The sequence below is a fragment of the Larus michahellis genome, chromosome 12 (genome assembly GCF_964199755.1).
Source record: "Larus michahellis chromosome 12, bLarMic1.1, whole genome shotgun sequence".
In the NCBI taxonomy this organism is placed as follows: Eukaryota; Metazoa; Chordata; class Aves; order Charadriiformes; family Laridae; genus Larus; species Larus michahellis.
In genome coordinates this window covers 17,203,297-17,220,813 of record NC_133907.1, presented here as the reverse complement: position 1 = coordinate 17,220,813, position 17,517 = coordinate 17,203,297, and the positions used below count along the sequence as shown (strand labels likewise).

The 17,517-nt window shown below is 51.9% G+C and overlaps 2 protein-coding genes across 16 annotated transcripts in view; one reads left to right on the top strand and one right to left on the bottom strand.

The window, feature by feature from the left end:
* NDRG3 (NDRG family member 3) overlaps positions 1-2,653 on the bottom strand; it is a 64,123-nt gene extending 61,470 nt beyond the window's left edge. For 3 of the 12 annotated variants that reach the window (XM_074604598.1, XM_074604606.1, XM_074604609.1), the window contains exon 1: positions 2,479-2,531. The gene's annotated coding sequence lies outside the window, so the exon portion shown is untranslated. Of the gene's footprint in view, positions 1-1,286; positions 1,575-1,917; positions 2,112-2,463 lie in introns of those variants that run through there. The other 9 variants (XM_074604603.1, XM_074604596.1, XM_074604607.1 and 6 more) reach the window with 9 other exon arrangements.
* An 8,342-nt stretch (positions 2,654-10,995) lies between these two features.
* RALGAPB (Ral GTPase activating protein non-catalytic subunit beta) overlaps positions 10,996-17,517 on the top strand; it is a 65,607-nt gene continuing 59,085 nt past the window's right edge. For all 4 annotated transcript variants that reach the window (XM_074604738.1, XM_074604737.1, XM_074604736.1 and 1 more), the window contains exon 1: positions 10,996-11,247. The gene's annotated coding sequence lies outside the window, so the exon portion shown is untranslated. The remainder of the gene's footprint in view (positions 11,248-17,517) is intronic.

Sequence of the window (17,517 nt, the reverse complement as noted above, 5' to 3'; positions counted from 1 at the left end):
CAGAAATAGAACTCACCAAGTGTTTGGCTTTACCTTTTTCCAGGAAGCAACAGTGGCAGCAATCCAGCTGAGCTATTATTTGTGAGAATGGCAATTAAATAATTAAAAATTAAAATCCCTATTCTGTTTCCACATGAAAAATGAATCAAAACAAATTTTTAAAGTTGATTTGCTTTCTCCTAATTATTTTTTTTTTATTTTTGTGCTTAAGACTATATTATGACCATAATTTTTAAGAGCTTCTTACTTAAAATACCATACCTATATATTACTTCTTTGCTATAACATTTACCTTGAGCATTCAGCAAACAAATGCTTGAGAAAAGCGTCCTTAAAGCATCTTTAAGAAAATTTCCTAGTATATTTTTAAGGAACCAAAATATATATTGGTATGTAATAAAGCCTCTGAAATCTAAATGTACCACTACACACATCCTTTACAATGAAAAAAACTAAAGATCCTGTCATGTATGACTAATGCGAAACATGAGCTGCAAGCAGAAGTACTGGAAGATTTCTGAAGGTGATCTGAAATCAGGAAAATGCAAATTAAACAGGTTTGTTCATTTCAATTAATTTTTAACCTTAGATAGAAAATGAGTAGCTAGGAATATAATTACAGCCTCCAATAATGCTGCTTCCAGGAGCTGTTTAATTTTAATTTTGCAAACATCTCAATACACGCCAAGTATGGCCCACATTAAGTTTCTGCCCTCAAGACAGCCAGTTTCAGTGCTTCGTGCGCGCCACACAAGCTAAGTTTCAAAATCCCAAACCAATAAATGAAATTGGAACAGTCACTGCCAGTCTTGAGCCCTCTCCACAATCCCAGTGCAATGGCCACTAATGCAAACGAACCCTAGTGATTGCCTTGCTTCTTCAGGAGTCTACCCCCACCTCAGCGAGACACGCACGTTTGGTAAGCTCTGCTCCCGTAGTCTAAGTAAATTATTGTGCTAGAAAAGCTCCACACCAGTTTTAAACTCAGCCCTTAGACTTTACCTTTTTACTTTTCACCACAGACTGATACAGCAGTGCTAAAACACGGTTTGACAGGCTCCAGGATTTGAAAGACTGTTGTCCTCTTGTTTCTACAGAAAAGGAAAGGCAGAAGCTAAAGTAATGAGCCCCCAAGTCCTCCTATCTGAACACGGGAGACTCACGAGCGTGCCTGACACAGGAAGCAGAGATGGATTCTTCTCTGCTTGTAAGCCCCATCTTCCCATCACCTCAGTATTCAAGCACAAAAACTCTTCTGGTTTCCCAGATACAACCCCGACACTTACCGGACCTTTCCTATTCTCCTGAGCAAACACGCACGTGACCAAGTCGCCCCAGTTCTGCTGCAAACTTTGTGATCCACGCGCTGTGACCACGCTGTATCACGACGCACCAGTTCCACACTCCTTGGACTTGAGAGGAATCAAAAAACGGATAAGACACCAAGCTCTCAACCGGCAAGGCAACACGCCACGGCGTTGACACCGAGCCAGCCGACAGCACTCCCAGCACCACGGGGAAGCCACTGACAGCGCTCCACAGCCTCATTTGTTTTGTAACACCGCATCTTCTGCACCAGACTAAGTAATGATGATTTATAAGATAGCAGAAGCACTGGCTTTGCTACAGTGTTTTGAATTACTCCCCATGACTTACATTAAATATAAAAAAAAAGAAACAGACGCTGACCAAAAAGTGGTGATGCAAGTCAACCAAGAACGTTTGTAAGCTATTCCTTTCCCTTTCACATGCTGACAAGACTGCACCGAATTAAAGAAAAACACCCTGTTTTCGTTGTCCAAAGTAAATAACACAGCTGAGAATTTTGAGATCTGAATACCAGAAACAAGAGCTACAGAGGAGAGCAAGCAGAAAGCCCAGAGCACTCCAGCCCGTTATTTAGGTGAAAAAAGTCACCTCCGCAATAAAACCGGGGCAGTTTCCAGGCGTTTCTCTTTTTCCCCAACGAAGCCCGGTATGACGAGGGATTATTTCCTAAGCCCGGCTCCGGGAGGGAGCGGTTCTACCCTCCGCTGTCTCATAGCGGCAGAGGCGAGGCGCGGAGTCCCCGCTCAGCGGCGGCCTCCCGGCGGCTGCGACCACCCGGGCCCAGCGGGCTGCGGCCGCCTCCGCGGGACCGGGACGCGCCCGGGAGCCCCCCGCCCCCGCTCAGGTCACCGCCGCGGCTCGGCCGCTCGTCGCCGGCGCCCCGGGGCCGGGGAACGGCTGCAGCAGCCGCAGGGCGTGGGCCCCGGCGGGACAGGCGGTGCCCGCGGGCGCGCCCGCCGTAAGCCGCTGACCCCGGCCCGCCCGCCGCGACTCCCGCGGAGCCGCCGTGCGGCACCTGCTGCCGAGGGGCAGCCGAGCGCCTCGGCGCCGGCGAGCGGGAACGGCGGGGGCGCGCGGGGCCGGCCCCGGGGTGTCCGGAGGCGCCGCCGGGCCCGCGGGCGGCGCGGGGCTCACCTGTACGGCAGGTACCTCAGCAGCTCCGGCCGCCGCGGCATGCGGGGCACTCTGCGCCTGCGCGCTGCGCCGCGGCGGCCGCACATGCGCGGGGGCCCTGCGCGGGGACAGAACTACAGGGGAGATGGCGGCTGGGCGGCGAGCCGGCGGCGGGCGCCATCTTGGGGGTAGTTCTTCTGGCACCGCCGCCCGGTGGAGGGCCGGGCCTCTGCCGCGCTACAGCCGCCCCGCTCGGGCGGGAGGCGGCGGCCGCCTCCCCCCGTTACGGCCGCGTCTGCTCACGGCCGTCCTCCACTCGCCCGTCCGCTCCGCCTCGGTCCCCGTCGCCCTCACAGCGGTCCCTTGGAAGCGCAGAGCGGGAGAAGCCTCCCCAGCCGGCTCGGCGCGCTGCCAGGCCGCCAGAGCCCCAACACCCACTTGCCCACACGCCCCAGTGGCGAGCGAGGCCGGGGCAGCAGCCGCCTGAGAGAGCCGGGGCTCGGGGTGAGCAGGGCCAGAGACGGGTGAATTGTGAGTGAAGGGATCGCGCCCGGAGCAGGCCTCGGAGCTGCTCCAAAGCCTGGAACACCTCCTGTGCTGGGTTTGGGTTGGGTTTTGTTATTTTTTGGGTTTTTTTCTCCAGAGGCAAGACTAAATTCTTGGTGGGGCAAACAAGTTTGCTTCTTCCTTCCCCCACTGGACGTTGTGGCAATGTGCAAGTGTGAATGCTGGGGGAGCCCTCCCCGAGGTCGCGGTTGTCCCTCTGTCCCCGTACCCGCTGCCCGACTGCAGGGCCATACCCTTCCATGAGGGTCGCCATCCCAAAGGCACAGCAAGCTCTGTGCCATGCCTGGCGTTCCCAGCTGCGCCCCTCAGGAGCGTGTGTGCTATCCTCTGCCTCCTGCTGCCTTTTTCCCCTCTTCAGGACCATCTCCAAGTGGGAATACTTGGTTCCCACAACAGTGTGGCATCCCCAGCGCCTCTCACCTTACCCTTGGTAGGGGCCTACCCCAAACATTTATAAATGAGCTATTGCCCATACTTAACGTATTCTGGTTTCTGGTGCCACCCAGTGGTCCTACATACCGTTCTAACTCAGTTCTTAATTAAAAGCTGTTACTGAATAGCGATGAAGGAGGGGAGGCAAAGAGACGGTTTGTAGGTTAACCATTCCCAAGTGTGTTCCCAGTAGAAAAGAAAGAAGAGCACTGGACCATACTGCCACTGGGGTCGTCCCAGCCCTACACAGACAGCATCGCTGAGTGCCCAGTGCTCCTCTCTCCTTATCTCTGAGCCTCAGCCCTTCCTCACATCACTCCCCTGAGCTGCCTATGAAACCCTGCCACCCCCCTCAGCACCTTTACCAACTTTTCCTACTTACCTGTTATCCTAGCAATTTGTCAGTAGTTTCTCCACCCAGTCCAGCTAGCTTAACATCAGGCCCTGGCCTTCCCATTTGCCAGCGGTCCCCCGCTGTGAGGGAATATCAGAAGAAGCTGCCTTATGGGGAAACCTCTACTCACACAGTTGCAAGTAGCTGCAGTCTGACCTCCCACCACCGAGACCCGGTGAGGGACTCACAGGGAGGCATTTTAGGTAAATAACCCCTGTAAGCAGGAAGGCAAGTCCATCTCTTTGGCCTTGTTAGCCACATGATGCTTCCCAGGTGTTGGTAGCGAGGTGGAATATGTTGGTTGTCTCTCGGGCTCCTAGTGCTGGAGTGAACCCGGTTTTTGCCGGGTCAGAGAAGACACTAAAAGAAAGAACTGCTGGAAATGACTTACAGAACTGTATGCTGTTGTGTTGAGGATCCAATGTAATAATAACCATGTTGTGGGCATAAGTGAGGGCTGGGAAGCAGAGGGCTGGCTGGCTGCGAAGGCAGACAGGGCTGGGGCTCCTCGATGCTTTTGCAGCTATTCAGTCGCACGTCAGCACGGGTGCCCTGTGCCCTGGCACAGTGTGGCCCTGGGCTAAGGCGCCAAGGGGGGTGGGGCTGCTGAGGCAGCTCTCAAATGGGCCCTGGGTGGGCCAGCTGACTGCGCACCAGGAGAACGTGGGTATAACTGCAGACTTTCCCATGTCAGACTAAATCCTTCTTCACAAAGCTTTGGCTGAATGTTCTTTCTTGCCAAAATCCACAGCTTGCACAAGTCGATCTAGGAGATCAGTAACAATGAAACAGCTACTCTACCCATCCAGGACTGTAGTTCAAAATGCTAAAATAGTCTGGAAATGGTATTGTATTTTAATTCAATTGGTTGTTTTTCAAGCTTTATAGAAAAATGAATTGTTCACTACAAAGTGATAAAACTGTCGTAAGCCCTCATCCATCACTTGTGCAATGTGCACATTTACTGCAGCTAAACGCTTGGAGTGCTTGCATTCAGAGGAAAGTTGTATTTAGAAAATAACAGCTAGAATTCAGTCTGTCTCTGTCAACCTCTCTTCTGCCTAATCCAGGTCAGATTTTCCCAAATACCGTTATTTTTTTTTGTTGCAGTCAGATATGTTGGAGCATCTTCTCTTTGTATTTGCATTCAGTTCTCTCCAAGGAGAGGATGTCTGCCAGAGATACCAGCTTTGACAAAACAGACTCCCCATCAAAGCATCTAATTGAGCCAGAAGGCTGCTGTGAGCGGTCTGATTCTGCAAGTAGTTCAGAATCTAACATTCCTCCCTCTGACAGCTTTTGTGACAGCACAGAAATAAGCACGCATCATACGCAGCTGCAGTGCAAGGTAAAGGGAGCCTATTCCATTATTTTTCCCATAGGAGACTCGTTTGAAGGGTTGGGGGCTGCGCCGGGTGGTGGATGGCTTGTTTCCACCGAACACCAGGAAGGGACAGCAGGGATGAAGTAACAGCCGGTGGAGAGCCCTTAGCAGTCACCTCTGTCCTCTGTTACAGTAGTCAGGGCAGCAGTGGGCTACAAACATAACTATGCCACCTGTACGTGCACGTGTCTCGTTGGGTTCATTCAAATCTACTGGGCCAGTGTGATTTCCCAGGCCTTTCCAGTTGTATACAGAGAGCAAAGCTGTCTGGACCCTGCGGCTGGTGCCTGCTCTCCTGCAGGAACAGCTCTGCCTCGCCGGGATGGAACTCTCCTCTGGCTGCACTTCTCAAGCATCTGCCCAGGCTACAGAAGCCACGATTGCTCATTTTCACAGACGGGGAATGAAGAAGGGTGCTATGCTGTGAGGCCGGAGATACATGGGGAACGGCAAGCCCCTAAAGTAAGTTGTGCAAGAGGACCTGATGTAAGGGCATGTGTTTCCAAAGCAGTAGAGTGCTCGAGTCCAGGAGGCTCACTGCATGGAGTGCTGGCATCTAAAGCAACACTTGGCTCAAACCAGCCACTCAGAGAATGGGAAACGCGAGAATGTAACTGATGGACAGCATTTTTTCACATTTTTCTCTGCGAAAGCTCTTAAGTGGGACAAAACCACCAGGGTTACAATGAAGGATGGAAGAAAATCTTCACAAGACACCGGGGGTATCGTCTCGATGCAGAAGAGCAGGCTGAGGAAATAGCCAAAATATCCAGATTGAAGATATACATATATATGTATATGTACATAAATTATTGGTTATAATTACAGGTATGTTATATATGATATATATCGATGATACATTACTTATATACATTATAAGTATGATATATAGTGAACTGATGTAATATGAATATAGAATTAACTGGGTGCATGGTCCTGGAGACAGTAGTTTGGGCTGGACCTTTGGACTGGAAATATGCTCACTGTGTGTAAAATAATTAGTGAATTAAAACATGAATTGTGGAAGACAGCTTATAAGAAAATGCATGGTGCAATGTAGTAAGGAACCGATGAAATGCTTATAAAGTAGAGCTCTAGCTTATATATGAGCTCTTGTGTCTCAGATATCATTGCGCTGCTCTGTCACAGCACAACACTTGCTTGTCTACACGACTCCTGCATGGCAAATCTAGTGTCTAATCAAGCTGGGCAGAAGCAGTCCTGTTCCTCACAGGGTTCGGAGCTGACTCTGAAGCAGACGGTTGTGGCAGCAGCTGCTTTCTGGGCACGCAGGGTGGGATGGTGCTCCCAGGCCTTCTCCCTAGCTGGGTGCCAGCAGTGGGCAGGGGGAGAGGCAGACCCTGGGAGGAGCAGCTGGACACTGGTGTGATGATAAACTTCTCCGTGAGGCCCTGTCCGTTCACTATCCAAATGCATGGATGTTCACGCCGAGAAAAAATGTGAAAGGTTTTCAAGAAGCCAGCTAAAGGCTTTGCATTGCTGTTTACTACAGAACAGCTTCAGGCGATTCCCTGGCTGAGATTTTTCTTTATGGGGAATGAGTCAGCCAGAAAATCTGTTTCAAACTGAAGTAAGTAGAAGAAATCTTAAGACAAATTGCTCATAAGAAGAAATTGCTTGCAATAGATCATACTCACTCCTGTGTTGTAGACTAAACAAGAAATTAGTCATCTACCTGTTTATGTAACCATGAAACGAAATGCCCTTGATATGAGAGGAATGGGACAGAGTAAATGCGATTCCACTTTTTAAAAGGGATTTGGGGAGCTACAGTCCATTGAATTTAATGTCTCTATCAGGGAAATGTATGGAAGCTATACCAAAGAATGTAATTGATAGAAATATGGAAAAAAATATGGTAAAATAATGATGAGTCATGATGATTTTACAGAGGGGAAAGTGCTTCACTGGCAAAGCAGAGAGGCTGGAGGTCCCCAACAAGTGAGGCCAGGGGTCCGTCTGGGCCCCAGGAGACTGAGCAGAACCCCTGCTGGGGGGCGGCAAGGCCAGGGCTGAGCCCCATCCCCTCCTCCTGGCTGAGCGGCTGCTCCCTGGCGGCGGAGCTCAGCGCCTGCTTCGCAAGGGCAATGGGTGATGGCACCCCGGGGTGCCCCAGTTGCGCTGCTGGGAGACGCACGAGGGGGCTGAGACGGGGTGCCTGCAGCTCTCGGTACCAAGTCACCGGGCAGGGAGAAACCAGTGACTCCAGACCAAACCGACTTGGATGAGATTTGAAAATGAGCCGTGAATTTTGAAAGGAGCTTTTCAGAAGAAGAGTTGAAAACTGCATTTTTACTTCCCCATTCTCAGCTGAGTTTAAGTAATCTCGTCCCAGTTACTGCTTGCATGAGACGTAAACCACAACAGGGCTTCTCAGAGAACCTGACTAGTAGACCAGAGTTAATAGCCCAATTAGTGGATGGATGACATTCTCTAACATGCAAAAAGGCCTTACATTTAAAACAAGCCTTTTATTTTTGTTCTTTAAATGCCACTGGCCTTTCTCTGATGTTGTCCTTTCTTTGCGAGCTGTGGTTCCAAACCTGGATGACGACTGTTTGCTGAGCGTTGCTGTCTGCTACCTGGTGAGCCAGGCTTGTGTTTCGAAAGCACACCGTAAAATCCTCATTGGCCAAAGGATAAGAAAACACAGCTAGCCCAAGCTGGTACTGCAAAATGGTGATTACAAACGGTTCTAAGCCCAACTGACAGCTGTGGGCAGAGGGAACCCCACCTGACACCGACCCCAGTTTTCTGTTTCTAATCCCCCCGGCCCAGCCCTCTTTTCTTCCAGCACATAGTCTTTTCCCAGGATCCCACACACACGTTCCCGGGAATTTGGCATTTAGTTCTGGCTTCCCATTTCTGTGGGCGGCATGCCTGTGTTTTGCAGAGCACACACACCAAAGGCTGCCCCAGTGACAGCGGCTGGTGACCCAGCTGGCTTGGAGCCACGCGTGGGAGAGCCTCCTGGCCAGCCACAGGCTCGGTCTCTCCTTCGCACGGGTGGGGTTGGTTGGGTGCCTCTCGCTGAGCCCACAGGCCTGGCCCCGAGCCCCAGCTGTGTGGGGGGTCTCTGCACCCCACGGGGTCAGGACCACCCAGCAAACCTGCAAACTGAGGTCCCTGAGCTTGCCTTTTCTTCTTGTTTCATTTTATTTCTGTTTGCATTGAAACTTTAAGTATTAAGTTCACCTCTTATTAAACAATCTTTTCATGGATACGCTTTTGTATACAATTATGTTCTTCAAATGAAAAAATACATAAAAGTGCATCTATATCTGTATAATATATTTGTACAGCTTTGCGTATGCAGAGATAGGTTTGTGTATATATATATATATATATATAGCAGGTCATGTAACTGCCATGATGGAGCCCACCACCCTATAGCCTCAATGACGGTCATCCTCTGCCCTCCGTCCCGGGCTTGTGCTCGCTGCCCCACTGCAGGTGATCAGTACGGCCCTGTAAGAAAGGTACTCTGGCTCTGTGGGGAATCGATTAAATACCCTCTACGGGAGGGACCACGAGAAGGAAAAAGAGGATATCAGAGACAGCTTTATGCCCTTGCCACTGTGGTCTGTAGGGTTTTTATAGGGTGTTCTTTGAAGTAAACAACTCCATTCATCATTTCTGCAGTTGAGCAAAAGGCTGTTTAATGAAAACATGCTGCTTCACTTCAAGATAAAAACAAGGACAGGCCGATGGCATCATGGCCAGGTGCCAGTTGGGTGCTGCCTACAGGCTTCTCTGGTGCAATTAGCTGGCGAAGACCATCCTGCAGCCAGGGGGTGTGTGTAGCCTGAAGACCAAGCTCCCTCCGTGGCATCCACAGCCCCGCCAGGCCTGTGCCCCTCGGGGTCAGCACTTGCTTGGGTCACTGGTCCCTCAATGCCCAGCTGTCTCCCATGAGGATCAGTGCAGGGGATGGGGATGGGGATCTTCCAGCCTGCTCCAGGAGCAGTCCCGCTGTGACCTGGCTTTGGGGAGGGAACCCTGCGTGGGTTGGGAAGGAAAATACAGTGATCTTAACTTTTTTTACACATAGACACAGCTAACGCGACAACAGTAAGGTGCATGAACCCTGTGATAAGACACCAAGAATCCAAGCAGGGTAAACCGCAGGGAACTGGGGAGGCCCAGGCAGCCCTGAGGACATTCTCAGTGGTTTTGAAAACCACAGGCAGTGAGCTCAAAGGAACAGAGCAGAAAGGCGGCTCACCACTGGCTGCTGCAGGTAAACTCCGAGTTCCCTTCCTCTGCTGCTGTCAAGCTTAACGTGGGAGACTGGAAGGAGTGTCTGCATCTCTGGTCTAGCAGGCCAGGGACTGAGAGGAAGGTGGGCTCAGCAAGCAGACTGCGGCTTGAGGGGTTCTGTGAGGCAGCTCTGCACGGTTTCAGTTGCATCGTGTCTCCGCAAGTGCGGTTGTTCGCTCTCTGAGCCTCTGCTCCTGCACCCGACTCCCCTTCCACTCAGCCTTCTCAGTCCCTGCTGCACCTACTGCCCCAGCAGCCTCACTAATGCCTCTCCACAGCACTTGTTTTTTATTAGGCACCAGAGGTTCACAGTAGGATGAAAGCTTGTGTCCTGCAAGGGCCTCCCTCTCCCCTCAGGGGCGTAACCAACAGGCAGAACCGATTTACAGTAAAAGCACTGAGCAAATCTTTACTGTAAAACTCTCACCCCTTGCTGTCAGCAGCCTCCCGTGTGCAGGACAGAGGTCTTGCTGCAGGATAGGGGAACAATTTGCCCAGTGACACATGGTGTTCCTTCAATGGATGGCCATAGAAGGGGTTAAAAATCTCTTGGCAGGCTGCTGCTTGTTTGGGCTGACATTTTCCTGCTGGGCTGAAGAAGGAGCGGTGAAGCTGAATGCTACAGGAGGGGCCTGGAGGCCTGGCTCCGGCGAAGCAGCAGGTACGGGATCTGTGAGACAGGGCTGACCTTCCCAGCAACGCGCCCGCCTGAGCGGTTTGCAGAGATCCAAGAACGTTGCAGACGAGGTGACCACGACGTGCCCCCGTGCCAGATATGCAGCTGCTGCAGGGGGACAACTGACCCAGAACGGCCAGGGGCTCGCAAGACCTCCTGCCCTCCCACACCCTCTCGGTTGCCACCTCTCACGAAGCCGTGCCTGGCCGCGGGGCACGGGCGATGCTCCGGACAGTGTGCCCCGCGCTGCCTTCTCTGTTTGAGCACAGGGAACTCGTAGCGCGGTGCATCAGCGCTGCCAGAGCCCCCAGAGAACTCCAACGGACACCACGGCACGGGGCAGGATGGAGCGGCGCGGGGGAGGTAGGGAGCGCCGTGGCCCCGGCCCGCAGAAAGGGGAGACGGAGCCGGTGCCCGAGGGCCAGCCCGGGCACCAGCGCGGCGAGACCCGCGGCCCCCCGGCAGCGGCAGCCATGGCGGGGGACCCGCCGCCCGCTACCTGTCCCCCTGCGCTCGGGCTGGACGAGGCCCATCCCGTCCGGCAGGGCCGGCAGCAGCTCCGACCGCCCCGGGCGGATGGACAACCCCACGAGGGGTGACAGCGTGGCCTCCCGGGCCCTGCCCCAAACCCAGGCCAGGCCTCCCCGGGGCTGAGGACGGCGCTGCCCGGGGCGGCGGGCCCTCAGCTGTAGGCGAGGCTAGGCGCGGGAGACGAGCCGTGCGCGGCCCCTTTAAGGATAAGCGCGCGGCGGTGGGCGGCCCGGCGCAGGCGCACAGCCTTCCCCCGCGACTTATTCGGCGCGGCCGGTGGTGGGGGCCGAGCCGCTGCTGGGGAGCTGAGCTGCGGCGCGGCCGCGCGCATGCGCAGGGCGCCGCGGGGCCCGGCCGCCCGCCGTGCGCTTTGTGGCGCTGCCGGAAGCGGCGGCGGGGCGCGGGGCCGAGCCGAGCGGGGCAGCGCGGAGTGGCGTCTCCCCTGTGTCGCCTCGGCCGCCGCGGGCACCATGGAGCCGGCGGCCTGAGGGCAGAGCGGCTGGCCCTGCCCCGACATGCCCGCCGGGCCCTTCGGCGCAGGTAAGGTGGCTCGGGCCCTCCCGCGGCGGCGCCGCCCGCGCCCGGCCCGCTTCGCTCCGCTCCTGCCGCCGGCGGGGCCTGTGGCGGCGGGGCGCCGCCCGGCAGCCTCTGCCGCGCTGACCTCTGCGCTGCCCGCCGTGGGGCCGGAGCGGGCGGGCGCGGCGGGGCCGGGCCGGAGCGGGCGGGCGGCCCGCCGGGCCCCGGGGGTTCCCGCCGTCGCCTCGGGCGGCTGCCGGGGGCCCGGCCGGTGCCGTGGAGCCGCCGCAGGGCGGGCGGGAGTGGGCCTCGGGGGAGCCCCTCGTCCCGGCCCTGGGCTCCTCCTCGGCCTGTGCCCTCTCCCCGGCCCCGGGCGCCGGTTTGGAGCCGCGTTTCGGGTCCCCAAAACGAGTGTGCGGTGTCACCGGCGGTGGGTGAGCTCCCTCTTGCCTGCTGTCTCCTGCGGCTCCTGAGGGGTGGAAAGTTTTTGTGGCTGTTTGCCTTTCTTACAGATAATCTGGTGGTGCCTGTGTTCCTGTCTGCAGGCCTCTTGGGCTTTGCCATGAGCCTGCTTTCCTTCGCTTATTTTTCGTCACATTTGGTCTTCAGGGTCTGCGGGCAGTCGGTCAGATTTCTTTAGGAAAGTGGTGAACAGCAACAAAAGCGCAGCAAGGCTGGCGTCCCCGGTGGAGGGGACCATCCGCTTCAGGAGATTCCTTCCTGGTTGTGTGCTCAATCCAGTTGCACAAGGAACTGGGTTGAGGAAGAAGTGCAAATATTGAATAAACTGTTGAGTAAAAATGATTCTCAGTCTGGGTCAGGGAAACGCACTGTTTTGTGGTGGGGTTCATTAGGTGGTTTTTGGCACAAGTGAGGGATGTGAAAACTCCTTAAATTCTCAGATGACCTGCCCGGAACATAATTTTCTCTGTTTTTAAAGATGAGAGTGATAGTGAGAAGCAAAGTAGTACTGATGTCTGAGTAATGAAGCTTGAAAGCAGAATAATAGCCCAAACATACAAAATTGACTGATGTTTTTGCTTTCTTATGGCTCTTGTTAACGTTCGGATATTACAGCGTGGGTTGTTCAGGCAGCCGTCTTCTCTGTGGCAAGTGCCCTGCTTCCCTTTTTGGGAAGGCTGGTGTCCGTGGGGGATCTTGCGAGTCAGAATGGCGCTGGGGTCTCTGAAGCCAGTGAGTAGGGAATGCTGGGGAGAGTGAGACCTGAGTCCTGTGGCTTAAATGGCATCTTATGTTTGAGGCCCAGCCTTCCCTGTGTCAGATTCATCTATTAACTTCTGCTACAGTTCGCTGATAAAATCAGACAAATTATTCTTCCCTGGGTAAGGGGAGCTGTGGTTCTCCTCTGTTCTGCTCAGCAGCACTATAGCTGAATGGCCTGGGAAAGGATGACACGAGTTCCTGTTTTTTCTGTGCCCGATCTCTTCCTGCCTTAAATCTAGACTTTTTTTTTTTTTTTATTTAATAGTGATCCTGACATGCACCGCTGTTTATTCTTTAACAAAATACCGACTCAACAAAATACCAGCTTTCTGCTAGTGTTTCTCCCAGATGGGTCTTCTGCTTGGCTCTTGCATTTTTTAATTTTTGCCTGCAATCTGCCCTGCCTGTTGTCCTTTAGACATGGTGTGTGCCTGGGGCAGGGCCTCGCCATTGGGTGGGACCCAAATGTGAGCTGCCTGGAGGGGTCTGCGCTTCTTCCATCCTGGTGGGCTTAATATGAGAGGTGCTGCGTTAGTCTTGGCAAGATCTAAGTTGCCCTCTGCAGTGTAAACTCGGAGGGCAGCGTCAAGGTGGGGCAAGTGGGCACGTGGCAGTTGTCCATGTTCAGGAGGTCGTAGGCCTCAGCTGGCTTGAAAAATTGCTCATAAACCTCTTTGGTATGTGATCCAGGGAAGACGGGTTTTGGCAAGATGGCTTTCTGTCAGTAACTGTCACCTCCAGAGTGCAGATGTCAGTACAGTTGGTGTCGTAGAGAGAGGCATTGCTTGTTTTCTGTGAAATACTTGTAAAGTGTTTCTAATATCCCAGAACTTTGTGGTGTAGACCCTTTATGTTGATACTTCTCTGTTTTAGGCTATATCAGGTCTTCAGCCTTCCTTGGGCATCTCTCTGGTAATGGTGTTTGCACCTACTATATTAATATAACAATTGTCTCACCTCTGCTTTTTTGGTTCTGATAAAACCCAAGAAGCCTCCGTTTTTGGGTCGGCTTGTCTTTGTGCTTGAAATCCTTTTGCATTGTAGGCAAACATTTCATTTTACACATGAAGCTGATGAGCACGAAGGGCTAAACGTTCACGTTTGCCCCCAACGTTCCCCTCATTCAGCGCACACTTTCTGAGGAACCACTTCATACACCAATATTGGTTCCCTGAGCTCTTCCCTGCACATGCTCCAAAAAACCCCACCTCTGCTTTAGGCTCCATGTTCTTTCAGGCATATTCCTTCAAAGTAATTGCGGAATGTGGGTCTGTTATTTAGTTAGGTAATTCTCACTGTCAGACTTTACTGATCCAGGAGTTTAAATGTTTTGGCTGCAGCTGTTCATATGAAGTCTTTGAGGACTGGAAATAGAAGTTAAATATCTTTATTTTTAGAGTTTTATGGGCTCATTAGTGAGTTTTTTTTTCATGCTCACCAATTTGTACAGTGTTTATGAACTGAGGATCTTTGGTCTTAAATGCTGAAGCAACCATTTTTGGTGGTTTATATGGTGATAGCTACTCAAGTCCTAAGCTGAAATGGATCTGGAGGGAATATATCGAAACCCAAATTATTTACCACGCTAAGGAGTACTGGAATTATGTTCAATTTCATAGTAGATGGTAAATATTTTAACTTCACATCCCTCAGTTGTTCTGCCAGTGTTAATGCTGACCATTTCTTTCCAGCTCTGTCTGTGAGCGTCTAGGGGTGTTCTATTTCGTGCAGCCTCCAGGAACATAAACACGACCCCTTTCCAAACTTGAGAGCCTGTAAAACTGCTTGGTAAACTTCAGGTTTTTATTTATTCTTCTTCCTACCCCTCCTCTTAATTAAGTTGCTGGTCATTCTGAGAGTCCTTGGTGATTTGAAGCTCAATAAGAGATATGTTCATGTGAAATACGAATATTCAGCTGCATGAAACTTAGGAGATGTTATTTGGGCCAGTGAGAGTGCTTTTTTGAAGCTGAAATGCAGAAGCATTGCAAAAACAGAAGTAAAAATCAGGGTATGCTGTTTGCGTGGTGTGAAAGTTGCATCTTTTTTTTTCTTCTTTTTTTTTTTTCCCCTGATTTGTTGTTGCTGTTTAAGTAATTTGTGATAAATACAGCGTCTTCTGAGGGAGTGAGTCCTGCTTCTACGAAGCATTAGGTGCCTGTTGTCTAAAGCAAGTTATAGAACTCTCAGTATGTTGAACGTGTCGAAACAGAACATTGTAACAGACACAATTGCCTGGGGAGACTTACCAGCCTTTTTTAACTTATGTACAGTTATAAGAAGCTGCATAGGATGGGTTTAGCTATACCCCAGCCCTAACAGATGTCAGCAATTCCAACTCAAATGACAGTTAAAGTGGAATCTTAAGTGAAAAGTAATTTCTAGTCCTTGCAAATAAAAACTTACTGCTACAGGTAGGGGGGGACTAAATCAGTACCCTAGGAAATCCCACCTCACAAGGAATTTACATTTGAACCAATTACTTGTTTCAGTATTCCTTGTATATTGGTAAGACTAACAGAAAATTTCTTTTATGGCAAGACCAAAGGAAGCAAGACCAAAGGAATTCTCGAATGTTAGTAAGATACAGATTTGATCATTAAATTTATGTATGAAGGCCAGGCAGCAGGCTGGGGGTGTGTGGGACCAGAGGTTTTGGTTACCCTGTCCTGCTGCTAAACCTGTCTTAAACGTGGCATGTTATGTCTGTTACAGATGCTGCTCCTCTCAGAAGTGTGGGAGCAGGGAGCTGCATGAAGGCAAGCAGTTGCCTCCTCCCATCGCCTTGCCCTAGTGCAGTGAGGGTTTTCCAAAATGCACAGGATTTGGGAATGCTTGTCTTCTCTGATGACTTCTGTCTTCTAGATGAGAAAACCCCTACATAGGTGCTGCCTGCAATTTGCTTGTGCTGTTCAGTGCTTCCATGCTTCTGGGAACCCTGTTCTGGTATAAGGGCAGCCACAGTAAGTGTGCTTGTGGTTATCAGAACGCTGATAAGGTCCTGCCATGAGCTGTTAGCTGCCAGTCCTTCAGTTGGAGTGCGGCGATGGAAAGTACATGCTGCTTTATCAGTTGAAATCAGTTTGTTTAAACCAGCGCTCCTCAAATGGTGTTACATGCTTCTGTACTGAACTTGAGTGTCAAATGGGAGGGATGGAGGGTGCCTTTGCCCTTCCCCTGTCGTGAGCAGCACAGCCGGGGGGCAGGGGCACGCTGCTCTGGGGCAGAGGCAGTGACGCGGGCCTGAGAGAGGATGGGGAAATCTTGTAAAGTGGATGATATTTCACTTCTGTCCCTCCTTCTTCCACTCCAAACACAAGCTGGAGACTACAGCAGTGTTCAGGTGGGACAGAAAGGGGACAATGAGAAGGCCCTGTGGGTATAGGATATGAAAGGAAAAGACAGCAGTATTAATGTTGTTAAGCAGCGACTGAAGCCATCACTAAGGATTGGGGGTCATGTTTGGTTTGGGGTTTTTTTTGCTGTTTTTTTGTTTGGTTTTCTGTTGTGACCTCTCAGTGTCCCAAGAGCTAGTGTCTTGGAGTTGTTGTTTTCCTCTAAGGCTAAGGGTTTTGACCGCAGTGGCACGCACATTCCCCCTGCCATGGCCCCCAGAGGAGAGAAAATGCCTAAAGGATGGAGAGGATATGCTTCCTGCAGGCTGTGGCTGCTCTGATTAATTTGCTCTCAGATGGGCACACGTGATCGCTGCCTCAAACCAGGAAGGACGTAGTTTGGAAAACCAAGAGCTTGCTGCCTTGCCTTCCCCCCTCACTTGAAGGGAATCATCAGGCTTTTTACGTCGGTTTTGGGTATAAATAAACACTCAGGGAGCCTGCTAAATAGGCAGACCTGTTTAAATGGTGGCTTGTCCCTAAGAAGGTGTATTTCCAGGTCTGGTTTCTTTTTTGATTTTTGGGCCGAGGAATGTCTAAGGGAGGCATTTGAAACATTCCCTGTATAACTAACTGGCTTCTAAAATGTGCCAGCTAAGTGTAGTTGGCAAACGGTCCGCAGGGTGCCATTCCTGACAACTTGAGCTGATCTAAGCTGTGGCTGTTGAACGCTCCCTCATTTCTCCCATGCCAACCCCGTTTTCCTTGTTTTATTGTTCATGTGGTCAGCTGGCTCGGATAACTGATAAAAGGCTGCCGGTGTTGATGGGAGAAGAGGAAGGCGGGAGATAGCGCAGTCCTGATTCTGATGGCGTAGGCTGCCGTGGCACCACCTGCTTGAGCAGCAGTTTTGGTGTTGCTGTGAGTGGGTACAAAGGCCTGTTACCCCCAGAAGGGGTGCTCTTGCCACCGCTTGTGGCCACGTGTCCTCAGTGATCCTTTGTACTGGCACAGGTGCTCACCTTACCCGAGTTAAATCAGATCTTGATCCAGCTGAAAACTGCCTCAGCAGACAGCCCTTTGTGCTGGTTTAGCTTTCGAAAGGTTTTGGTGTGTAGGTCAAAACTGGCAGCACATGGCAGATCTCCTTGTGCTGCCCGGTGGGAGTGGACGGCAGTCCTGTGACTCGCTGCTGGCTTTGTCACACGCCGTGCCTCCCTGCTGCCTGGGGCAGCTTGTTCTGGCCAGGCTCCCACGCTCGTGTCTGCGCCCAGGTAGGTGCTGTGTGTGTGCTGATGGTGCGGCATGATCCCTGCTGTCGGGACAGAAGGGCATACCCCACACGCTCCTGGGCAAACACTGCTGAGAGTGGCTGTGGAAGCACAGCTTAACTTTTGCTGCTTTTAATCCGCCTCTCTTGGTTGTGGTTTCACAACAATGCCAAAAGAACCACCGAACCCGAAACCCACCACTGCAAAAACCCGGCTAGTTCACTGTCAGCTTGGCTTCCTGCGCTGGCCCAGTCTGCAGTAAGGGAAAATGCACAACTGCAGTTGTACTGGGAGTGTTGTTGAAAGGAGAACTCTTTCTCCTGTCTAGTTTTGAGAGCGCTATCTGGGAAATTTTCTAGTGGCTTTTCTATCCTGAATCTTTGGGACGAATCTGGGTTAGGGAGCGACTCTGTGTGTGTATTGACTCTGAAATGCATATGGGCATACCCTAATGCTCTCGGTTT